Here is a 24,577-nt window from a genome sequence, read left to right as displayed (position 1 = left end):
TATACACAGCTCACAGGATAGCGTGTTTGCTTTCACTGCACACTATCGTACTGAATTGCTCTGCACTGGCTGTGCACCGGTCTCCTTCAGACAGCCCCCTCTGACACATAATGGCAGACACAGCCACCCAGGCCAAGTTTCTCTTTTCCAGACATGGCGAGTGAGGTTCTTGCACCATCCACCCACCGTCTGCGCGGTGCCTCACTCTGTTGGAGTGCCTCTCAGGACTCCTGTGAGGTCTAAATGGCACGCAGCAATGGGGCTACCCATTCCTTCTAATGGAAATCTACTTTTTAAAAATTACCTCCGCAAGCATTAGATCCCAGAGCTCGTTTCACGTGACTTTTTGCGCAGGCACTTCTCTTTGTACGTGAAAAACTAACTTTGGTAGACTTACAGGCAGGTTTTAATACTTTCTCGTGATTGTATGTTTTTGAGAATCCTGTCAAATGATATTGAATCTTATCTAGATGTTAGCTAGCTACAGACCCTGTTTCATTCTACATGAAAATTAGATAGTGCACCGTTTCCATCAGCAGCCAAGTCTCCAAAACCCCGTAATTGCTCTCCTTTTCTTCAGCTGTATCTTGTTTTAAAGTTCTCTAATTCACCATTCCTTTCCTTCAAAGTTCAGCCTAAGCATTTCTTGCAATGACCAAAGTTTTCTAATTATTAATGAGATATTTAAGGAAATGTAAAATTGGCATTTTTATTTTGCTAACTGTATTTTTATCCACATAACTAGTTTCCCCCACCAAGAATCACAGGTCGAGAATGCTGTAAAAACGGATCCTTTCTCAGCTCCTAAAAGGAATGGCCTACAATCGAAGCGAACGCGCATCTCCGCCAGGTCCGCAACCACGGGCCCACGACGTCGGGCCCCACGAACCGGCGCGCGCTGTCAAAGGCGCTTTCTCCCTGGAACGCGGGATTCCGGGGACAGTGTGTGCACTCAAGTTGAAAAGTTGTCACACTCCTGTTGGAAAGAAACGGAAACATCACCACCAGGAGGGTGGCCACTGAAGACCCTCGCCGACACCTGCTGGCAACCAAAGGCGCTTCCGGGGATCTACGGGCCGACCTTTAACTCAACACAAGCCTCCCAAGCCCTGCGGCCTTAAAACAACGCCCACCCGGGCGGTGCGCCGTTCCCGCCACCTCCACGCCTGCCTGGACCCGGACTCGAGACCCTGGCGGCGGGCCGGGCTCCCTCCGCCTGAGCACGGACGCGGCGAGCGCATCCCACGACCCTCGGCAGCCGTTGCAGGCCTGGCGGACCTACACCCCACACCCCCACGGCCGCGTTCCCGCCGCGGGGCAGGGCGAGGCCCACAGCGCCTGCGCACTCAGTGACCGGGCCGCCCTGCGCCTCTGTGCGCACGCAGCACCACGTGACCCACTGCCAGTATCCAAGATGGACGCCGCGGCAAGGCCTAGCCGGCTCCCCGCCTTAGCCTACACCCCCATTGTGTGCCCTCTAAGCGCGAATTAGGCTCGCAGACACGCGGTGCTGACCGCTAGGCAGCCATGCGGGGTACCAAGTGCGACTGGACACGGCCGGGGCCCGTGTTCACGGTCACTACTGGCCCCCGGTCCCTGCGCCTCCTCAACCGCGAAGCACCCAGCGGCTGGCGCCTGGAGCGTCTTTTGGTACGCCCCACCCTCTAGAATTGGCAGCTCCAGCAGCCAATGAGGTCCAGGACGCGTGCGGGGAGGCGGGCAGGGGTGGAGCCTCTCTGCCGCTCATAGGGCATCCGGCCCCGCGGTTGGGCAGCCGCTGAGCGAGGGGTGGGAGCAGACGGGCTGTGCGCAGGTTTCAGCGGGCCAATGGAAGGCCGGCCAGGCGCCCGGGGCGGGCGGGCGGGAGGCGGGGCCGAGCCGTAATTGACGAGCTCTTCATTAGAAACCAGGCGGGAGGGCGGGGCCCGCAAGGGGAGGTGACGCAAGGCTGCCGCAGCCAATGGTTGGCGAGCCGCTGGCTGGCTGGGCGGGGCCGGGCCGGCTGACGGGCGTGCGGGGTGGCCTATCGCCGCCCGGCTCGACGCTGGAGGGGGGAGAAGCATCATGGTTCAACGTGGGTCAATTTTTTGTGAATGAGGAGGGGAGGTTGTGGGGCCGCCGCCGCGGAGCACCGTCCCCGCCGCCGCCCGAGCCCGAGCCCGCGCACCCGCCCGCGCCGCCGCCGCCGCCGCCGCCCGAGCAGCCTCCCAGCCTGGGCCCCCGGCGGCGCCGTGGCCGCGTCCCGGCTGTCGCCGCCCGAGCCCGAGCCCGCGCGCCGGCGGGTGGCGGCGCAGGCTGAGGAGATGCGGCGCGGAGCGCCGGAGCAGGGCTAGAGCCGGCCGCCGCCGCCCGCCGCGGTAAGCGCAGCCCCGGCCCGGCGCCCGCGGGCCATTGTCCGCCGCCCGCCCCGCGCCCCGCGCAGCCTGCAGGCCTTGCAGCCCGCGGCAGGTGGACGCCGCCGGTCCACACCCGCCCCGCGCGCGGCCGTGGGAGGCGGGGGCCAGCGCTGGCCGCGCGCCGTGGGACCCGCCGGTCCCCAGGGCCGGCCGGCCCCTTCTGGACCTTTCCACCCGCGCCGCGAGGCGGCTTCGCCCGCCGGGGCGGGGGCGCGGGGGTGGGCACGGCAGGCAGCGGCGCCGTCTCCCGGTGCGGGGCCCGCGCCCCCCTAGCAGGTGGGCTCCGGGCCGCCGGGAGTGAGGGCGGGGGCGGGCGGGCGCCGGGGCCGGCCGGGCGCCGTTTATGTAACTTTGTCAAATGCTGTGAGTTTGCAGAAAAACGTCCCTGCCGGGGTCCGCGGCCCCGCGCTTGTCGTCGCCGCTGCGAGCGCCCGGGGGGTCGCGGGAGGGCGGGGGGCTGCTCGGGACCCGCTGGGCTCAGCCCGCAGGGCCCCAGCAGGCCGAGACGGGGCCCGGTCCCGCTCGGGGGTGGGATCCGCGTTTCCCGGCGTTGCGAAAACACACCACGGAATCATAAGCAAATTATCTCGTATTTACATTGAGCGTTGAATTATTTGACACTGTTATAGCAGGAGACCGTGCGTATCAGTTGGAAAGGCCGGGGGTGGAACCCAGTGTACTCATTTAATGCACATCAAAAATTTGTAATAACTTGAGGCAGCTGATATGAGTGTTTTCTTTATTGCATGTTGTAAATTGACCTGCTGTGACACAATTTTCAAATAAAGCGTTGCAGAAATTAAACTTAAGTTATTTTAAAACTAATGACTTTCTTAACTAAATCCTAATTGCATGACTGTAGAGACCTACCTAATTGCTTGCTGAGAGCAGTTCTGCTTGCTCTCCGTGAGGGAGGAAAGGGCCTGTGCAGTCACTTTGCCGCCCCGTTTTTCTCTGTTCAGGTTTTTCTGTTTATTCCCACAAATCACCGAAGCAGTTAAGGCCTGGGAGTAAGCCTGTAAACAGTCCTGGCCCAGCGCCAGCCCAGCAGGACTGGGGGGATACTGGCAGGTTTGCACCTTGACCTGGTTTCACTTTTTCTTTTGTAATATGATCGTGGTTGCCTGGAGTTTTAATTGCTTCTGATAATTCTGTGCATTATTTTCGGGACTGTCCAAAGAAAGCTGGTGTGGTGGTTTCAGGACCTAGCCAGGAAAGGTGGTGGTGGTGGCTGGGGAGAGGGAGGGTGGAAGGGAGGGAGATCGAATTAAGAGAACTCAGCTGCTTGTACACAAATATACACTACAGCAGTTACAAAGCAACAAAAGTTATTGCAGAATTTTGCAGTAACTATGGCAACACAATTACTCTATTATAATTGGAAATGCAAAATGCCACCCAGTTAGAAGTTTCATCAGAATGGAGTTTTGGATATCAAAAATATGTGAAATTTAATTTTTTTTCAGGTAGCTCCTGTGAATTCTAAAATCTGTGTTCAATTACCTATTTTTAAGACTGATCGGGCTTTCCCAGATATTCTACTCTCTGGGATCTGTGGCATCTTTCCCCAGAAGAACTCACATTTGTGTGGGAGGGAAGTATTTTCATGCCTTAAAAACACACACCCCGACACATTGTAAGACTTCTATAGCTTTCTGTGTTCTGGGCTTTTATTTTAGAGATCAAATCCCATCCTAAAGAGAGCAGTAATCAATTAGAAAAGAAGCCGGCCGTACTCAGCAGGCAGATGTAACGCTGCCCTCTTTAGGGTTCTTTCTCCTGCAAGGGGAGCTGGCAGCAGGCATGCCCCCGGGGGAGCCCTGGGCTAAGGGGCGGGGCGGAGGGAAGATGACTGAACTGCACATAGGCCTGGAAGGCCTAGGGACGAAGGACAGATGTGGCCTCGGAGCCCTGCACCAGAGAGAATGTTCTGCGTTCAGCAGCTTCCTAGCCATGCAAAATAAAAATCCCCAAATGCCATATTCTCGGAGGCCTTGGGGGCTGTTGCTGTAGCAAGATGGACAGGACAACCTGGCACGCTGGCCACGTGTGGCTCAGGCAGCCCATCTGGACTCTGTGGCCAGAGACCTCGTTGAGAAGAATGCCCTATGGATGTTTACCAGGAGGACTCTAGTGCTGGAAGTTTCCACACATTGTGGGGTTGCTGCAGTTTAATTTTGTTATAACTCTTTCCTTTTAACTACTGCATATTTATGCCCAGTAATCGACTTCCATTCTCCAGCTTCATTGTGAGGTTTCAATGCAGCATGAATGGCTTTGAATTCCAATCCTTTGATGTTGGGGGTGGCACCAAAGGAAAGGCGACTTTATGCTGTCTTAATTGCCGGAGCAGAAGAAACATTTCATCACTCCTGTAGAATTCATCCATACCATTCTCTATTGAAAACGGCTGGGCTTTCATAGCTCAGAAGCTGCCATGAGTAATATATTAATACCTGATGTAGGGCGCGAAGGAGCCGCAGAGGCCGAGAGAACTGCCGTTGCTGAGAGGCAGTGGGGCGACAGGCTGTGGCCGGGCTTTCCTCCGAGGCTCAGAATTGATGACTGTAGCTGGGGATGGGGGAAATGAAGGGCGAAGGGGCCCAGTCTCCACCTAAGCTTGGGGCTGTGGAACCGGGACTGAGCCCCTGCCCTGTTGTTTGCAGCCCCCAGTCTGTCCTGGTGTAAGGAGTTGGAAAGGATGGATTTGGAGGGAGTGTTTGTTTTGATTTCAGGTGGTCAGCATATGCCCTGCCGTGTGGTGGGCTCTGGGTTTTTGGCCTTGACGTTAGAGGCGGGTACTGCACCTTCTGGTTCAGGTCAGATGAGGGGTGCCATGTCAAAAGTGATGCTACCTTTGAACAGACCTTAACTCGCTCATAAGCGTTTCTGTGGGAACAAGTGTCACTAAGGTCAGTAAGTTCTCTTCATACGGTCAGTTTTCTTCTTGGGCTTCTGTGCGTGGGAAGAGTGGGACCTGTTTTGGGGTGGCATGAGGGCCGTGCTGCCTGCAGCATTAAATGGCCATGTCCCCTTGCTGCGGCCTCACTGACACACCTCCTACTCACTTTCTAGAAGGAGGGTCAGGGTCCTACATGTCCCCTTGCTGCGGCCTTGCTGACACAACTCCTACTCACTTCCTAGAAGGGGTCAGCGTCCTACATGTCCCCTTGCTGTGGCCTTGCTGACACACCTCGTACTCACTTCCTGGAAGGAAGATCAGGGTCCTACATGTCCCCTTGCTGCGGCCTTGCTGACACACCTCCTACTCACTTCCTGGAAGGAAGGTCGGGGTCCTACATGTCCCCTTGCTGTGGCCTTGCTGACACACCTCCTACTCACTTCTGGAAGGAAGGTCGGGGTCCTACATAGATTGCCCCCACCGTGACTTCCTGTATCACTGTCGGGGGATGAGGATGTATCCTGGAGCAAGGAGATGATGCCACGAGCAGCTGTCACATGCTCCTGTAGCTGACGCCAGATGAGCACCTGCTTGGGGCTCGTGCTGTTTCATGCACTCACCATGTAGGTGTCAGCACAGCCCTGCAGGTGGGCTCTACCTCTGGAGGAACTGGGGGTAGAATGAAATGGACCATCTGCCACCCCCTGCATCTCCAGTCCCAAAGGCCAGTTCCTCTCCGTGCCTCTGCTTCTGGGCTGGTGGTGACCTTGAAGCTGAAGTTCAGCTTGTCGAGGTGCTTGGGCGAACACAGCCTCTTAGAGAAGAGGATGATTTGGAATACCTTTCTAGTTCAGTGTCGTTAGACTTTCTAGTGCTGTGTTGACTGTTCTTGGAGCTGTTACAGGCGCGTTTCATAGGTCTGGGCAGTACTTCTGGCTTTCTCATGCTGTCTTATGTCACGTGTGGGGCTGCAGAACTAGAAGACATCATGTTCTTCTCCTGCAAAGTCCCCAGGACGCCTGGAGGCAGGTGGGGGTGACGGAAGGGAGCTAATGCTCCAAGTCCACTTCAGCCGGAGCAGCTTTTAGTGTTTGTTGTTCGGTCTGTTGATTACCTTGGAAGATTTTATTGGAAGGAAGCATTTGAGGACCAAGTTAATCTACTCTTTCAATACCAACCCAGAAACCTTAAAGAAAATCTTGACAGATTTAATAGGATAAGAGTTTTTTTAAAAATCTCTTTGGCAAAAGACTCCGTCAGCCGGGCTAAGAGACAACAAGAGAGAAAATACATAACACATTATGCCTGTGTAAGCTTAATAGTCAATATATAAAGAGCTTTTACAGACCAATAAGGAGAGCATGAGATCACCATTGCAAGATGAGCAGAGCGTATGAACATTGAATCATTGTGGCCAGTGATGAAAGTTAGCATTACTAATCAATTCAGTGTGAAGGAGATTCCCTTTATGCCTATCATATTGGCGAGTTTGATGATACCTGTTGCTGGTCATAATAATAATTTCTATTTTGTAAGGTTTTTGCAAAGTTTAAATAAGTTAATGTATGGAAATTTCCTTGAATAGGGCCTGGCATGTAGTAAGCATGATATAAATGTTGGCTGTTATTTATTATCATTTGCTCTCTGGAGAGACCAATATGTGTTATTATATAAAATATAATAGGGCTGGGCGAGGTACCTTATGCCTGTAATCCCAGAATTTTGGGAGGCCAAGGTGAGAGGATCACTTGAGCCCAGGAGTTCAAGACCAGCCTGGGCAACATAGTGAGACCCTCATCTCTACAAAAAATTAAAAAAAAATCAGGCATGGCGTCGTGTGCCTGTAGTCCCCATTACTTGGGAGGCTGTGGCAGGAGAATCACGTGAGCCTGGAAAGTCAAGGTTGCAGTGAGGTGTGATTGTGCCACTGCACTTCAGCCTGAGTGAACAGCGAGACCCTGTGCTGTCCCCCCCAAAAAAGTTTATGTATGTAATGTATAAACATAAAATAGTAATTACCGACTTGCTCTCTAGAAAAGTCTTAAGTGTCAAAATCTTAAATGCCATTCCCCTTGTCCCCACAGTTCTACATTTTGAAATCTATTCTAAGGAAAGAAGATAAGTGTGTAGATAACCAGACGTGTGTGGAGGTCGGGGCTGCATTATTTATGAAAGCAGTACTTGTTAAACCTGCTGGCATTTCTGCACTGTGGCATCCTCCATGTGTAGACAGGCAGAAGTGTGCAGTGTAAGAGGGAAAGGCGGGGTCTGGAGCAGTCCCCGGGCCACTCCTGGTTTTAAGTACATGGGTCTCTAAGGTAACCATCAGAGGTGAGGAAATGGGGTACACTTTTCTTTTACACATGGTGATATTGTAGAGATTCTTTTGGTAAGCGTGTATTACTTTTTTACAGTAGTAATTTGACAACATTTAGATATCTTCATTGGAAAGAAAAGTGCTCTTTAAGTCCTTGGCAAGTTGATAAATATGCTTCGCAATAGAAGAATTTAGGGGCATTTGTTTTTCTAACTCACATGTAAGCTCTTCAAGGTGGGGACTGACCCTCGGGGTCTGAGCGGGCTCTGCTACAGCCCATCCTACAAACAGTCTCCCAGGTTTCCACCAGAAGCAGGTTTGTACCTCTCATTCCCTTGCTTGAAACCCTGGCATGACTTTCCTATATTCTTAGGATCCTAAGGTCTCGGGGCCCTGGAAGGCCTGCCTGATCCTGGCCTCTGTTTTACCAGCCTCATCTGATAGCACTTGCTGTGTTTGTGGAGTTTCAGCTGCCACCTGCTTTACTTTCTAGCTCTCTCTAAGACCCCTTTGACCTCGGGGCCTTTGCACACACTGTTCCCCTTCCTTGGAATGGCCTCCCTTTACCTTCCTCTTCTCCAGCCCCTCAGTTCATGCTCATCCTCTCATCCTTTGATCCCCTGTTAAACTTAGCCTAGCAGCTTTTTTCCTCCTTTCTAACAGCATCCCATTGTGCAATTTCAGGAGCTCATTGTGACCTCAGTTGTTTAATGCCACCCTTTCTACTAGCTGGGGCTCTGTAGGATTGAGGGGCCCTGAGGGCCTCATGCCTGCTCTGTACCCTGTGCTTGGCAGTGTAGGTGCTCGAAGAATGAAAGAAAATGAATGAGTGAATGAATGAATGAATGAATGGATGAGTAAGTAGCCCAGCGAATGGCACAATGTGGGCCTTGGGTGGGAGAGCTGGGGTGAGGCCCCACCTCTGGCCTGGCCCCTCTGCGGGGTTCTTGCCAGTGCTCTGGAATTGCCTGTTTCCTGACACCCCCTGCCCCCATCTGGGAACTTCTTGGTCCTGATTTTGGAGATTGCATGCTCCTAAGGAGATGTCATAAATGCAAGTGGAGGGAATTCTGTGATGCAGAAAGGAATGGGAGGGAGAAGGGCCTTCAACACAGCTGTCGAGTGGCAAATGCAACCGTTGTGCCAAGGCCAAGGCAGGTGTGTGCGGCTTGTTCTCCAGCCACTTCGCCCAGGGCCCCAGCGTGTGAGGAGGCGAGTGGTGCTTTTATGAAGAAGTTTTTCTCTGCTCGTTTTAAATTAGAATTAATGACATTATTTAATCTCTTCTTATTTAGCGTTATAATTTTAATATGATACCTTAATATGTTTGTGTACATAAACATTTTGGAGTCTGCTCTGTTTAAAAATGTGAGTGTTGGGCTTTGTGAGTTTACTGTTGTTTATGAAGTACTCCGTCTGTGTGAGTCAAGTGCTTTTGCTGGATTGATGTTTGAGCTTGAAACAATAAATCAGTTCTTAGGACCTGAAAGTCTGAACCAGCATTCCGAGTGGGAGTGTTGTTCAAGCGGTGATGGAATTGCATTTTCCCTTGGGAATGGCCCGTCATCTGGTTTATGTGTTGCTATTTGCTGGAGCGGTTCTTTTTTAAACTGAGGAAGAGAAGTTTCTGTGGTATCTCCACTGGCCTCCCTGGTGGTGGGGTTGGGGGTGGAGGGGGGGTGGTCCTTGGGGGCCATGTTCCCTAAATATTTCTAATTGATTAGTTATTATTTTGCAAATACTCATTTTACACCCCAGCCCAAGTACTAGGTTTTACATGAGATGAGACTCAGTTGAACACATTCTCTGTGCCAGACGCAGTGGCCAGCCCCATGACCCCAGGCTTGATCAGGAAAACTGGCCTCTGCCCACAAGAAGCTTTGGTGTTGGTAGGGACATAGGAGAAAAAGGAGCTAAACAGGCAGGTGCACACGGGTCACCATCCTGAGAACCAGGGCTGTGGCTGGAGGGCTTGCTTGGTAGGGAGAGCCGTGGTGCAGGAGCCAGGCCCAGATGAGGAGGAGGAAGGGGAGGCTGGGTGGGTGGGAATGGGGTGTGGTCCTTTTTAGCCAGAGCCAGAGTTTCGGGGCTGCAGTAGGGTGAAAAGGGCATTGTGGCCAGATGGTGGCTTGGTGACTGAGGTCTCTGAGGCCAGAGTGCGTGAGCCAGCGATGAGCCGGGCCAACTGGCAGGCTGCCTGGGTGGGGCGGAGGTGTGGTCTGCACAAAGGACTTCTTTGCGTTTTCATGTATGTGTAGTCTTCTTGCATTTAATGGAGAGTTTGCTTATGTTCTTTCTGTTTTGTGCGTTGGTGCCTGGCTCCAATGGGTGATGGACCTGATCTCTCTTGTTCTAACTTGGTGGAGGCAGGCCCATTCAGATGCATCCCAAGGAGGCCTCCAGGTGGTCCATGGTGCGGCTAGGCCCTCCCTGGGGCACATGCTTGGTGGTGCTGTTGTGGGGACCTCTGCGTGAAAAGCAAGGGCAGCTTCCAAAACAAGGGCAAGGCGAAGAAGGTGGCTCACACGCTGGGGGTCCCAGCCCTGTGGCTCTGAGACGGGCCGCATCCAGAAGGGAGGGGGTTCCTTCCTTCCAGCAGTGCCGGCGAGAGCTTCCTCTGTGCCTAGGTCCAGGATTCTGTAGAGTAGCTGTCAGGACTGAAGCCTGCCAGGAGTCTGTGTAGAAACCGTGCTGGAGGGGACCCGCTGGAAGACCCGAGCTGGCACCCCCAGTGCCACCGGTTTACACACCAGAATTCCGGGTCTGAGGCTGAGCCCAGCCTGGCCCATCTGCAGGGGCCTTGCTGGCTGGCACCGTGCCATGTAAGTCGAGTGGCAGAAAGTGGGCCCCCAGCAAGTCAGCAGAGTGTGGCCAAGGGCCCCTGAGCCTCAGTCCTCCCTGTGGCCTGGGGCTCATCCCAGCTGGCTATTGAGGACTTACCCACCCCCAGGACTCAAGTCCGAGCCTCGTAAGCTCAGGGGTTAGAGTGCTCTAAGGAGGCTGACCCCCATTCCACCTCTGGGGGCTGTGGACAAGGAGGGGAAGATGGCCCGTGGGGCCACACAAGCGGGGCGTGTCTTAATTAGTGATGCCAAGTGTGCCTCCTTGCTTGCAGGATGTGGGTGGCCCTCTGACCTTTTGGACCTTTAAAGGGAGCCATAAAGAAAACCACTGGGAGGTTCTGGCATATTAAAACCCCCTCCACTATAAAATTTACATCAGATTTTGCACTGAAAAAATCCTCATAGGTGGTCACAGTCCCCATTCTTTGGAGAACACTTGTTTGCCAGCTCAAGGGCTCTGTGTTGGAATCCGCCCCTTGGCTCTCCAGGTCAGAAGGATGCATCAAAGGAGATGTCACTGGGGTGCCTGTGTCTTTTCGCCTTTCGAGTGCCTGCCCTGAAGCAGCTTGCTTTCCTTTGCCCCTGAGTGTGCAGCCCAGCCCAGCATAGCTCGGTTGCCGGCTGGGGCAGCAGCTGACCTGCAGAGCCATTACGCGCATGCCCGCTGCCATCCGAGGGTAGCAGCCGGGCTGGGCCATCCCACCCCTGCCCGGCATGGTGGCCCGGGCAGGATGGGGCCTGGTGTGGGAGCATCCAGCTCACCTCCCAAGCTGGTGGGGATGTTGACCTTTTGGGCTTCGGAGTTCACAACCAACCATGTGCAATGCTTCCCGCGGTCCCTCCCTGAAGAAGAGTGTCTTCCCGTGTCAGCGTGCCAGCTTCAGCACACGCGGGCTGTGTTCTGACAAAGTTCTGTTTTCAGAATTCTCCTGGTTAAGCGGAGGCCAGAGCTGAGGCACGTGGGGGCTGCGGAGGGCCTCTTCTCTTGTTTCACGTGTCCTTCTCCTGGTTCCTCGGTGCTCTCGTGGGTGTGGGGTGAAGGGTCTGATTGGTGGATGTGCTCACTTCTGCTCGTCACACTGCCAATGTGCCTGCAGTGGACAAGAGTGATTTGCAGTGATGTCCTGTGTTCCATGGCTCTGGGGTGTTGAGTGCGCATCGGTTGAGATTCCAGCTTCACTGTCATGACCCCATCACCTCAGTGAGTCCTTTGTCATCTGCTGAGTGAGTATCTCTGCCGCAGAGACTCAGCTTTCCTCTTCCTCCTCCCCTGCTGGCTCTGAGGACACACAGCCCTCTCTGCTGGCAGGTCTTGGGAGGAATGAGGAGTAGGGTATGTCCCTTGCCCAGGGCCTGCTGCTGACCAGGCCTTGGATGCACCTGCAGGACTTTCTGAGGCTACTGCACCTGCTCAGGGTGTCTCTGCAGCAGGTCGTGGTGTGGTGGACGTCTCCCCGAAGGACCTTAGTACCGTTTGAGAACAAGCTCTCGTCTGCCTTTGTCTTTGAAGGGACTGTGTCATAGTTTACAGAGATTAGACTCTTGAAAGCTCAGAAGCACCGTGATGCTTCCCATGGACACTGTCAGCCCCCAGGGCATGCTGCGCTTGTTAGGGATCTGAAGGGCCAGCGTCCCTACCCGGTATGCAGAGCCCGGCTCGTGATGGTGGCTCAGCTGCTATGGCATGTCCAGATTGCGCCTTGGCCACAGTGTGATTCGTATCAAGGCCGAGCCGAGGCCCCTGGCCCTGAGGATGACCCGAGCGGTCTGATGGACACTGTGCCACGGCTTTGCCGTCCGTCATGCTTCCCAGTGTGCTGGGAGAGGGAGCTTCCCTGAGACTGTGGCTGTGCGTAAATCCAGGCTGCCCCGCTTTCCCTCCCCTTGGTTCTTTCTGTCCCGTCTTCACTGCTTCTGATTTGCATGAGCAGGGACCCTGAAGGACTGTGTGCATTTTGCCCACTGCCTTGGTCAGAGGGCTACCGGGTGTGGCTGCAGTGTCTCAAGGGAGGCTGCGTGGCTGGGTGCTCAGGTCCAGGCTCGGGGCTCCAGGCATGTGGCGGCTCCTGGTAGCAAAGTGAGGGGTAGTGCCGCCGTGGAGGGCAGTGAAGGACAGGGAGATGGGAGAGGTCAGGGCTGGGGCTGCGGCCGCGTGGTGCCCCTGTGGGCACAGCTCCTCCACAGGTGGAGGGTGGGAAAGGCACTCTAAGGGGATTTTTGGGGGTGGCTTCCTATATATATATATATATATATATATATATATATATATATATATATATCTTTTGAGACAGAGTCCTGCTTTGTTGCCCAGGCTGGAGTGTACTGGTACAATCACCACTCACTACAGTACAATCACCACTTACTACAGTACAATCACCACTCACTGCAACCTTGATCTCCCAGCTTAAGCAAGTCTCTCGCCTCAGCCGCCTGATTAGCTGGAACCAAAGACGCATGCCACCATGGCTGGCTAATTTTTTGTATATTTTGTAGAGATGAGGTTTCGCCATGTTGCCCATGGCTGGTCTCAAACTCCTGGGCTCAAACAGTCTGCCCACCTCGGCCTACCAAAGTGCTGGGATTACAGGCGTGAGGTACTGTACCTGGCTGGCTTTGAGGGAGGTATTGAGCAGGGAGGTATTTCTGGTAGCTCCCCATCAGATAGGATCTCGCTATGGCAGGTACAGGTACTGTGGCCTCAGGGAACTGTTTGGCTTGTTTTCCTAGAAAGTGCTGGAGGAGGAAGTATTCAGGCACTGTTTGATCCAGCTCCTCCACAGTGTCATCTGGGGCTTGTTTCTTTGCCCTACCTGGGGAGAGTTTGCTTCATGGGATACACAGGCCCTGCCCGCTGCTCCCAGGGTTATATACACTGGCTGGTTCACACCCGTCAGGAAGGACAGCATCTTTGTCTTAGCAAGTCTCGGATTCACTCTTCTTCGGTCTGGCTCCAGCCACGTATTGAACTCTGAACCAGTCACTGTGACCGGGGTGCAGAGTGCACCGAGTGGCTCAGCCTGGGTGCTGGACATGCCTCTTCCAGAAGCCGGCTGGGGAACTGGCCTCCCTGGTATGGAATTCACTGATGTCAGGAAGGAAGGGGGAAGGGGACAGATGCTGAGGAGGAAAGCCGCCAGTAGCGTCCTCAGTGAATTTAGCTCCTCGTGCCTCATGAATCCCAGCAGCAGTTCCAGAATAGTCTTAGTGTGGGCTCAGTGTGCATGGGTGCCACACTGAACGCTCTGCGGACCTCGCCTCAGAATCCCTTAGCAGGCCTCTAGGAGGGCAGAGTGGGCCCCATCCTGTGTCCGGAGTTGGTTCCTTCCAGTGGGTTCTTGGTCTCGCTGACTTCAAGAATGAAGCTGCAGACCTTTGCGGTGAGTGTTACAGCTCTTAAAGATGGTGTGTCCGGAGTTTGTTCCTTCAGATGTGTCCGGGGTTTCTTCTGTCCAGCAGGTTCGTGGTCTCGCTGACTTCAAGAATGAAGCTGCGGACCTTCGCAGCAAGTGTTACAACTCTTAAAGGTAGTGCAGACCCAAAGAGTGAGCAGCAGCAAGATTTATTGTGGAGGTCGAAAGAACAAAGCTTCCACAGCATGGAAGGGGACCCAAATGGGTTGCCGCGGCTGGCTGGGGTGGCGAGCTATTATTCCGTTATTTGTCCCCACCCGCGTCCTACTGATTGGTCCATTTTACAGAGTGCTGATTGGTGCATTTACAATCCTTTAGCTAGACACAGAGTGCTGATTGGTGCATTTTTACAGATTGTTGATTGGTGCATTTACAGTCCTCTAGCTAGACAGAAAAGTTCTCCGAGTCCCCACCCGACCCAGAAGTCCAGCTGGCTTCACCTCTCAATCCCAGAGGCAGAATGCGGGCTCCCAGGGCCTGCGGGAGAAGCCCTCGGCAGGGTTCTCTGGCAGTGGAGACTAACACACAGTGGCCTCCCTGTGTCTCTGCTGCTTCCTGGGAAAACCCGGGGCCCTGGAAGTCAGAGCCCAAGTGCGCCAAAATGGCCAGTGGGAAAGGTGGATAGAAGAAATGGCAGCTCAGCAGGGAGATATCTCCACACACTCCCTCCACTGATGACTGGCTGGATGCAGAGAAGCCTGGGGCCCTTAGAGTGGGGAGTGGGGGCCAGGAAGGGAGGAGCCTGTGTGGCAGAGTCCCTGCGGCTGCAGCCCAGTGACCCCAAGGGGCGGGGTGGGGCCTCCAACCCACAGGATGGTGGAGGAAGGATCAGGGCCACGGCTGCCAAAGGGGGGCCCAGAGGGTGGTCCTTGCAGCCGTGCGGTCCAGCTGCCCTCTGGGGCCAGGCACCCAGGTCACCCAGAGGACCAAGGCTCTGCTGGTCATCTGAGGATACTCCGGAGAAGGGTTGAGCCATGTTGGCTCATCTGTCCCGTGCAGAGGTGGGCAGGTGCCTGAGAAGGCCGATGCAAACGTGGCCCGGGCCCAGATAGTCGTGGAAGCCGCACTGACCGCATCTGCCTCCCTGCGGGCAAGTGGTGTGTTAGAAGGAATGTGCTTTGGGATTAGGCGGATGAGCTTCAAAGTCCAGGCTTGCGGCCCTCCAGCAAGCAGAGGGCCACAGTGGTCAGTTTGCCACCTCCCTCATCCGGGTCCACCCATCTGCAAAGCGGACTTCAGGGTTTCCTCCTTGAAGAATTGTTGTCAGGATAAGTAACACAGGAGGTCAATGGCCCAGCCTTTCCCCAACCGCAGGTGCCATGAGGTGAATGAACTCGCTGCCTCCCTCGGCTTCAGGGAGGACCTGCCCAGCCGTGTCCTGCTATGTTTCTGCAGTGGGTGTCTTCTGTGTGCTGGGCCCCATGTTATGACATGTGGTCTGTTAGTCCCTGCACACCTGTGGCGTGGACACCCTTCTTCCCGTCTGATACCTGTGGCCACTGCGGCCCCAAGCGAGAGCGGTGGGGTGGGGGTGTGGATCTGAGCTGGCCGCTGCTCCTGAGCCCACGCCTTCCACTCTCCTTAGTGCCCATTGCAATGCGCGGTGAAACCATGTGCCCCAGGCAGGAGGCGCGGCTCCTCCAGGGGCGCACTCTTGTTGGAAAGTAGAGTGAGGAGGAGCTCGGCTTTTTAGGCTTTTCAGGGCCCAGGTGCATCTTGGTGGAGCCACGTTCCAGCTGCTCTGGTGCTATTGACCCAACCGCTCTAAGCCTCGGTTTTCTTCTCCACACGATCAGAATTGCAGTATCCCTGCCCTGGCTGAATTGTTTTGGGTATAAAGCGTATTGTCCCTGTCAGCTGGGGCAGAAGGCTGGCACAGATGCTGCCTGAAGACAGGCTGGAGCTTTCTCTGGTCACAGAGTGCTGTGCCTCGTCCTGTCTCTAGGCTGGAGGGAGAGGCAGAGAACCTCAAACCTGCACACCTCTAAGAGGAGGTTTCTTCCAGGTGAAGGTGGGGGGTTTTGCAAAGTAAGGGGTGGGAGGCTCTCCTGGGCATTGCGTTGGTGGCGGCCGGCCCTGTGGTCCTGGCCAGGCACGCAGCGGCGGGACTGAGGCTGGAAGTGGCCTCCTGGCCTGGGTGCACCGGGGGATCTTCTGGCCATTCTCCAGCCCCTGCTGCAGCCATTCTGGTGCTTGTGGGCCCGCGGCTGCTTCAGTGGGTGACCCCATCCAGGCCACTTGGGAGCAGTCCCCTCTTCTCTGTCTTTAGCTCCCACTGAAGCTCTAGGACTGCAGCCCTAGTGAGCGTTCTTCCTCCTCAACACACATGTACGTGCGTGTGCACGTGCCGCACACAGCAAGCATTCCCACCCACACACTCGTGCTCCCCGGACACGCACACACCCTCATACAGACAGACGCACGGACAGACATCTGCACACACGTGCTCACGCACTGGAGTTGTGTGCAGTCTGGCTCGTCTGGCGTGATTCCTGGTGAACCCAGAACAGCCACTCACCTCTGATCGCTGCCACCTAATGAGGAAGGGTGGAGTTTCTCTAAAATGGGTACATCTGATGGTGGCGAGGGTGGCGAAATCCTCCCTCATGCACAGTTCTCACCCAGCTTCTCTTCTCTCCAGGGAGACCACTGTGTTTTCACTGTTAGAACTGGGCTGTCTCTGGACAAGGGCCAGCCTTGTTACAAGCAGAAGTTCTTGGTATTGTGTCTGGGATGTGGCTCTTGCTCCTCTAGGTCGTGACTACGTTGTTTATGAAAGTCAGGCTCTTACACCTAAAGCCGGTGCTCATGGGATTTCCTTACGGTGCATTACATTGTTAAATTTCAGGCCCAGACGTGGTCTGGCGGCTTGTCTGGAACACACCGTGGTGCTCCAAGCATGCCTCTGCATGGACGCCTTACCCCCCAACATCCGTGGGCTCCAGAGGCCTCGCACCCTCCCCTGGCCGGCCACCCAGGGATGCCCCCAGGACCTGCATCCTCAGCTGACGCTCCTCTTGGGAAGGTGGTTTTGAACCTCTGTCATGTGGTTCCTCCAGTGGTTGGGACACACTGTCATCTGCCTCTGGTGTGACCCATCTCTCTTTGGTCTTTCCTCGTCCCTCCAGTGCCACCCATTTTCGTACAGAAACTGAGGATGCCTCTAATTCCATTTGAGCATTTGAGTCTCAGTGTCTGTGACCTTGACTACCCCTGTGCGGCCGCCCCAGCCCCAGCAGCACAGTCAGGACTGGGACCTGATAGTCGCTCTGAACCTCCGAGACACAGGCCCCAGCCTCTCTTCCCTGTGCTCCGACTCTCAGCCTTCCTTCTCTGCCCTGGTCCTGGCATCCTGCGGCTCATCATTGTCTAGAGTAAAACGCAGGCCCCTCTGCCATGCCTGCCGGGTCTTCCAGGGTTTGGCCCAGCCTCCCCGACCCAGATTCCTTTTCCCTCATCCTTGGGTCTGGCCACATTGTTTAGCCCTTGTTTAGGGCACACCTGAGCTTTCCTGTCCCTGGGCCTCTGTTTACCTTGCCTCTGGGGCTTGTTTGGGGCTCCCAGAGCAGAGCTGTAGGAGACTGTCTTGGACCGCTTTCCGGGGCCCAGTGGCCTCTTTTTGATTCTGTACCGGCAGGAAGGGTCATCACAGCCTCCGTGGCTTCCTCGGCACTCACCGTGGCTTCCCTGGCCTCCTGTCCCCTTTGTGAGTTGTAGTGAGTAATGGACGAGGCTGCAGTCAGGCTCCCTGTGTCCTGTTGTATCACATGGTCCTTCTGGGGCTCCTGGGGTGGCGTCTGTAGAATCAGGGACAGGTGTGTGCGTGTTCCTTATCACAGGCCGGCTTTGCCCGCTGGTAGGCTGTGCTGTGCACGTGAAGCTGCAAGGGCTCCTGGCACAGGCAGGCAGGGGGCTTGAGGCTGAGACTTCAGAGGGAACAGGGGCCCCTGTGGCCACTCATTTCCGTGCTCTAGCTCTGCCTTCCCGCTCTGGCCACCCACAGGGAGCCGGGTGGAGGCAGAGCTTCCCCACTGCTGAGCTGGGCAGAGTCGTGGGCCAGGAGCCTCCTTTTCTTCAGTCCTTGGAGGTGGCCCGGAGGCCCCCGGAACCTCCTGACACTGCCAGCCAGTGCTTCCTCCTGCTGAGAGCAGCCGGCCCGCTGTGTGCCCCCATGTACTGAGCTCCAAGAGTGTCGCCTCTGGCTAAGGGAAGCTGAGGGCAAGGCTTCTTCCTGAGGCTTGGAGGAGACCTTTCAGCTGAGGTGCTGGGGATGCTGGGGAGAGGGCCTCCATGCAAAGCAGTCAGGGGCTATGGGCCTCCGATTGTGCCAGTCCTGTGGAGGCGGCCAGGAAGCAAGGTGCCCTTCTCAGGAGAGAGAGCCAAGATGGAAGGGAAGGGATGGGAAGGGCTCTTCCATGGAAGCCTTGTCCCTGTCCCTGTGCACAAAATGTCCACAGTTTTGTTCTCCTGCATCCTGCCTCGCTGGAGCCCTTGGGTGTGCACCTCCCCACCAGTTTCTGGGCCCGGGGAGGTGCAGAGAGGAGCCCTGAGCCCCTCCTCAGGTCCTGCCTGTGTCTCATCTTCCTGGTGCTTGGTCCGAGGGCTGATGTATTTGGAAGTTTTATTTAAGCTGTTGTATTGTTAAAGTGTCATCTTTGTATGTGTTTGAATACAAATCGGCATTTTAGTGGTCACAAGCAGGGGACAGAGCCGTGGGGTATATGGTGCTGGGGCCATGTCCACTGAAACAAACCAGACTCATCGTTGCCGCCTAGGACCCATTCCTTCAGATGCAGGGCAGTTTTCCCTTCTCTTTCTTTTCTTCCGTTTCCTTTGCCTTTTTCTGAGATAGAGCCTTGCTCTGTTGCGCAGGCCGGAGTGCAGTGGGACAATCATGGCTCACTGCCGCCTTGACCTCTTGGGCTCTCTCCATCTGCCTGCCTCAGCCTCCTGAGTAGCTGGGACTACGGGCATGCACCACCACATCTGGCTTTTTTTTTTTTTTTTTTTTTGTAGAGACAGGGGTCTCACTATGTTGTCCAGGCTGGTCTTGAGCTCCTGGTCTCAAGGGATCCTCCCACCTAGGCCACCTAAAGTTCTGGGATTACAGGTGTAAGCCACCATGCCTAGCCTCAGTTTTCTTTTTCATTAAACATTTCCATGTGATAGAGAGAGGTACTAAAATATGTCATTTCGAACGTGGCTTTAGGGAGATCATGGATCTTTTCAGCCCACGCAGGTATCCCAGATTACGAACACCTGATACAGAGGACCTGGGATCTGGGCATCCCCTAATATTAGCCTGGGCGTCTTTCCCATCGACGTGGTGTGCAGCCAGGTCCCCCTGGGTTTTCTGCCTTTGCAGAGCACGATGGAGGGTTGCCCATGAGCTGCTTCTCTCTGTCTGTGTCCGGGCTGTTCGTGGCTTCCCATTAGAGGCGAGAGTGGACTGTGCCTCGTTACTCACGTCAGTAGGCCTCTCGCACGGTGTCCAGGTGCCAGCGATGGCAGCTCTTCCAGCCGCCCTGCCCTCCAGTGGCTCTCACGTCTGTCCTTGTCTGGCCTTGTTGGCGGGGCTGACGCTGTCTGGGGGACTCTGTGGGACTGTGTGGATGAGCTTCATCCTGTCTGCATCCTGTTTCCACTTTGTATCATTTTTCTCACTTTCCGGTCTCTGTTGTCCATTCCTGCCCTGGCCATCATTGAGGGAGGGGCCATCAGCTGGCCCGAGGCACTGCTCTACCCTGCCCCCCACCCCACGCACTCGAGTGAGAGCTGCTGAGGCGGTGTTGTTGCCGTGCTTTCTCCCACCAGGGACAGAGAGGGAATAAATGGTAATGGATTGATCGGGCGCCCTTTGAGCGTATTGGGTTTGCAAAACTAACTGCTTCCTTGTTGCTTCATTGTGGCCCAGACTGCGCTTGCCGTGGGTTTCTCTGTGGCACTCAGAGGAGCCAGGTGAGGAGGCACCTGTTCCGGCTGAGTGCTTAAGAAGCCGACCTCTGCCACCCCTGCCCCTGCCTGCCCACATGTCATCAGATCTGTTTCCAAGCCCTGCTCCATCTCCCGAGAGGCAGCTTTATCCTTCTTTCAGATTCTGAACTCACAGACACTGACGTTTGTCCAGCCTCCAAGCAAGGGTCTGCTCAGTGGTTATGCACTTTACAGGAAGGCGCAGGGCTCAGAGCAGTGCCAGGGCCTCCTGCTTGTGAGGGGCATCATGGTGGAGGATTCCCCCTGTGGGCTGGAGCCAGGGTCAGGGGTGGCCATGGGAAACAAGCGCATCTTCCTGGACAATGGGAGCCTTTGGGTGAGCGGGGTGAGATCCGTGAACTGGACTGTGAGACCGTGATGGAGAACACTGGGTATTAAGCCAACCATGCCTGTAACGTGGGCAGTTACACAGTGAAATGAACACTTCACTTGAGTTGTTAGAAAGTGTAAGCTGTTGCTCACGCCTGTAATCCCAGTACTTTGGGAGGCCGAGGTGGGTGGATCACCTGAGGTCAGGAGTTCATGACCAGCCTGGTCAACATGGTGAAACCCCATCTCTACTAAAAAAAATACAAAAAAGTTAGCCAGTCGTGGTGGCTCATGCCTGTAACTCCAGCTACTCAGGAGTCTGAGGCAGGAGAATTGCTTGAACCTGGATGGCTGAGGTTGCAGTGAGCCGAGACTGCAACATTGCACTCCAGCCTGGGCAACAAGAACCAAACTGCGTCTAAAAAAAAAAAAAAGAAAAAGAAAGTGTAAGCTATTAAAGAAAGCTCCCATCACGGTGGGCTGGCTTTTCCTGGCCTGGCCCCACCCACAGGACCCCTGGGCTGTTTCTCCCCTTTGTGGGGAGGAGTCTGGGAAGCCCTGTTTGGGGGCCCATGTAGAGGGCAGAGCACTGTGGCTCCGGAGTTCAGTCTCTGAGACGTGGCCCATCTGGGTCACTCTGGGTGGTCCTACCCATTACATGATCAGAAAGGCACAAAGTAGAAAATGTGTATCTTGTATTGCCTGAGAGTTTTATTAAAGCATTTCCAGTATCATTAATATTAGAGGAACTAAATTGGTAGAATAGATCAGCAATACAAATAAGCAGTTACTGTAATTGGGAAAAATACTAATGATTTAATTTGCATATGTGGCAGAAGCGACGTTTTATGATTGCTTTGATAATAAAAGACAGGCTGAGTATCACCAATGCACGCAAATAAAGAATCCATTAATTCTATTCATTTAAAAAATGGTATTCCCAGCTTATGCAGCGACAGTTTAATAATTAGAGTGCCTAATTTTAATCTGTTACGTGGGTGCAGGTCCTGACTAACTTGGGAAGGCAGCTCCTGCTGGTGTGAGTCTGTGCTGTGGCTGATTGTGCTGAGGAATATGGAGATCCCAGCCCTCGGGGGAAGCAGAGCCCTTGGCCGTAGGGAGCCGTATGTGATCTGTATCACTGTTGGCTTTGGGGGCCTGAGCAACTGGGACTGTGTTGCCCTGGCTTCCAAAGCCCAGTGAGCAGTCTCAGCTGATGGAGTGTGTGTGTGTGTGTGTGTGTGTGTGTGACGTGGAACTGGGGGGCGGTGACTTCAGTCACTCTGGCTTGAGTCTATTTTAGGGGATCTCTCGCCTAGGAGGTTTTGCACCCTCCTGCCCCAGGGGACATTTGGCAGTGTCTGGAGACAGTTTTGGTTGTCACATCTGGGGGCGTGGTACTGGCCTGTAGTAGTTTGAAGCCAGGGTTGCCACTGAACATTCTACAGCACATGGGACAATGAATTGTCCTTCCCAAATGTCATTGGTACCTAGGGTGAGAAGCTCTCTTGTCATTAAGTCCAGAACATGAGCATTTATTTAGCATTAGAAGTAAATGGCACTGCATTTGCCCAGTATGGATTTTGTTCCACTGTACAGTCATAGAACTTAAATAGTAATTTTGAAAACTCTTGGGACAAGTTACATACATCATTTACCAGCTTGGGGGTGAGGAAATGAAACCAGCTTTCATTTACATTTTTTTGCATGTGAATAAAATGTACCTTTCTCCTCTCCTTTTCGTTTCTTTTCATTTCTCCATCTCTTTCAGATTTGAAAAATGGGTTTCGATTCCCCAGAACTTACATTTTCCCAGCCAGAGCGTGTTTTGCATGCAGATGTAGTTCGAGATAACAAAGAGGCATGTTTGTGTTGTAGTGACTACATAAAAAGAAAGGATATTGCTGAATTGTAAATTGCATTTTTAGAATATGCTAAAACGAAGCACTGAGAGTCATTTGTCTTCACTGCAGCTCAGCTCACTGCGTGTTTTCATTGTAGTGATTGAGGAAGGCGGTCGCGGGAGGCAGCTCCGTGACTCTTGGTTCCTAGACGGTTTCCTTCCTCAGAGCATCGCGTGTACGTCACGTGTTCAGGTGACAGCTCAGTCACCATAAATATACTTTAAACATCCTGATGTGTGTGTTGTGTGTGGGATGCTGTTGTTTCAGTCACTGCCAGTCATTTTCTCAGCTATCAGGACGTGAACCCGTGTTTGCTCCTCGCATCCGGGAGGCGCTGCTGAGGGGTGACCTCGATCCACAGGAAGTGTGCGCTGTGTACGGGAACGTTTAAACCGGGCGTCCCTCGTTTTCTGAGATGGGACGTGAAGGCCGAGTGGAGATCGGTAGGCAGCAATGCCTCTGAAGTTGAGGACAAAGCGGGAAAGAATCCATGTGAACAAGCAGTTTGGGCAATTTATTTGATTGTGTGTGTGTTTCCGGCTTTTAAATATAAAAAAAATTTTCAATTGTGGTAAGAAACACCTAACAGAATTAGCCATCGTAACCATTTGTTGGTGTACAGTTCAGCAGTGTTAATTATATTCACACGGTTGTGCACCCGATTTCTAGAATTTTTTCATCTTGCAAAACTGAAGCTATTAACATACACCCATTAAATAGCTATTCAATTAGAGTTTTTAAAAGCAGGTGGTTCTTCTAAAACACAAGGTTACTGTCAGCCCCGTGGTGAACTCAAATGTTTGCTAACTGTAGAGAGAAAGACGGGAAAAAACAAATGTTTATACATATAATAACTATAGATACACATATATAAAATGTCTATATTATCAATATAGAATACATAGTAAATGTGTATTTATAACATGTATAATTTAATGTAAATGTACATTAAATACATTAATTATATAATAAGTTAAATGTGTGCATGGACGTGTGTGTGCATATGCACATCCTTTATTTACCCAAAGACGCGGGCCATTGCAGAGCTCGCGCATTCCGCAGTGGTATTTCTTCTTCTTTCTCTGGTCCAGATCTCCAGAACTGACTGTGCTGTTTTCTTTCTCTGAATGAATCGAGCCTCATGAGGGCCCTCTTGGCTCTGGCACCCATGGGCCCACGCCGCGTCCCCAACCCCAGGTCCCATCCCCTTTTTCGTGCACGCCCTCCCAGCCCAGTGGAGTCTTGGCGCCCCCGGCTGGATGGCAGGCTGGCCACGCTCCACCACGGGCCAGATGGAGCCTGCAGTCTGCATCCGCTTCTCCCCGAGTCACCCCGCAGCCAGGTCCGGAGCATTCCACTGTCTCCCTATCCCACTGTCGGTGTCTGGGTGCAGGTGCTGAGCCTGGCTTGGTGTTCTTCTGTCCTTTGTTTCTTGTGACCCTGTGGTGAGTGTGACCCCGTGGTGAGGCAGGGGCTGCTCTCCGGCCTTCCCAGTGGAGAGGATGAGCAAGGGGCCCTGGCAGCCAATGGGGGGCTTGGATAAAGGGCGCTTACCCCACCCTGGGGCTCCTCGGGGCTGTCAGGGGGATGGTGCCCGGCCTGGCTCTGAAGATAGGGTAAGATGACTGGGCCACCAAGGTGGGGGCTGTGGGGAGTGCTAGGGAGGCCCTGCCAGGAGCCGGTGCCCTGAGAGCAAGGTGGGCACTGGGCCAGCTCAGGCCGAGGGGACCTGCCAGACCCCTCCTGGGAGCTTGGACCTCCTTGGGTAAGAAGGAGCAGACCTTGACGGGGCTGGGCTGGGGCTGTGCTTGAGGGACTGGAGGGTGACAGGCAGAAGAGGGCAGTGGCTCCACAACGGGTGGACGGGGTGAGTCTTGGTGTCTGTCAGTGACTGCCAGTGTGCCCAGCATCATCACACGCTCTGTTTTCTCCTGGCACCGGCCTGGCGCGTCTCCCCGGGGCTCGCCCACCTGCGCGGGAGCGAGCACTTGCAGGGGCCCACCTTCCTGGGTTGGTCACCTGGCTTCCTTCCTCTCCACCCCCAGCACCCACTCCCCCTGGCTGGACTCTCCCTCCGTCTTCTGAGGAACAGCTTTTCTTGGCGGCCTCCACCCCCAGCTCCTGCCTTCCTGGAGTGACTTGCCCCTGGGCTCCCTGTCACTTCTGAATCACTTAGCCCGAGGAGGAGCGTTTCTTCCCTTTGTGTCTCCTTCCCTAGGGCACTTCCTCTTTACCTTCCCATCCCGCCCCTGCGGCTGACACTGAAGATTCTGCTGTGTGCCAGTGAGTGAGCGGGCCCAGCATGGGACACTTTTCCTTGGAAATGAGGGGAAAGAGGGCTGCTTCCTGGGGAACTAGACAGAGCTCGGCAGTCTTCGAGGAGGCCTGGTTGTGTCCTCTTTGTTTGAAAGACTGTTTTGCCTCAGGCCAAATTGTCCGACTCTGCCAAGGCAGGAAGGAGAGTAGGAGATCCATGGATCCCTCAAGTGAACAAGGGAAGAG

General features: G+C 54.3%; 1 protein-coding gene and 1 long non-coding RNA gene across 13 annotated transcripts in view; one reads left to right on the top strand and one right to left on the bottom strand.

The window, feature by feature from the left end:
* Window positions 1-689: 689 nt before the first annotated feature.
* Window positions 690-1,649, bottom strand: LOC109025993 (uncharacterized). Its single transcript, XR_002004977.3, has 2 exons — window positions 1,516-1,649; window positions 690-976 (listed from the first exon to the last, which is right to left on the bottom strand). It is a non-coding gene; the product is annotated as an uncharacterized lncRNA (long non-coding RNA).
* HDAC4 (histone deacetylase 4) overlaps window positions 1,563-24,577 on the top strand; it is a 352,613-nt gene continuing 329,598 nt past the window's right edge. For 4 of the 12 annotated variants that reach the window (XM_063695348.1, XM_055380656.2, XM_055380653.2 and 1 more), the window contains exon 1: window positions 2,086-2,357. The gene's annotated coding sequence lies outside the window, so the exon portion shown is untranslated. Of the gene's footprint in view, window positions 1,651-2,031; window positions 2,673-24,577 lie in introns of those variants that run through there. The other 8 variants (XM_055380652.2, XM_019022575.4, XM_063695349.1 and 5 more) reach the window with 6 other exon arrangements.

Source organism: Gorilla gorilla, chromosome 11 (genome assembly GCF_029281585.2).
Source record: "Gorilla gorilla gorilla isolate KB3781 chromosome 11, NHGRI_mGorGor1-v2.1_pri, whole genome shotgun sequence".
Lineage (NCBI taxonomy): Eukaryota > Metazoa > Chordata > Mammalia > Primates > Hominidae > Gorilla > Gorilla gorilla.
Note: the sequence above shows the minus strand (reverse complement) of the source record. Positions and strands in the feature narration are given on the sequence as shown.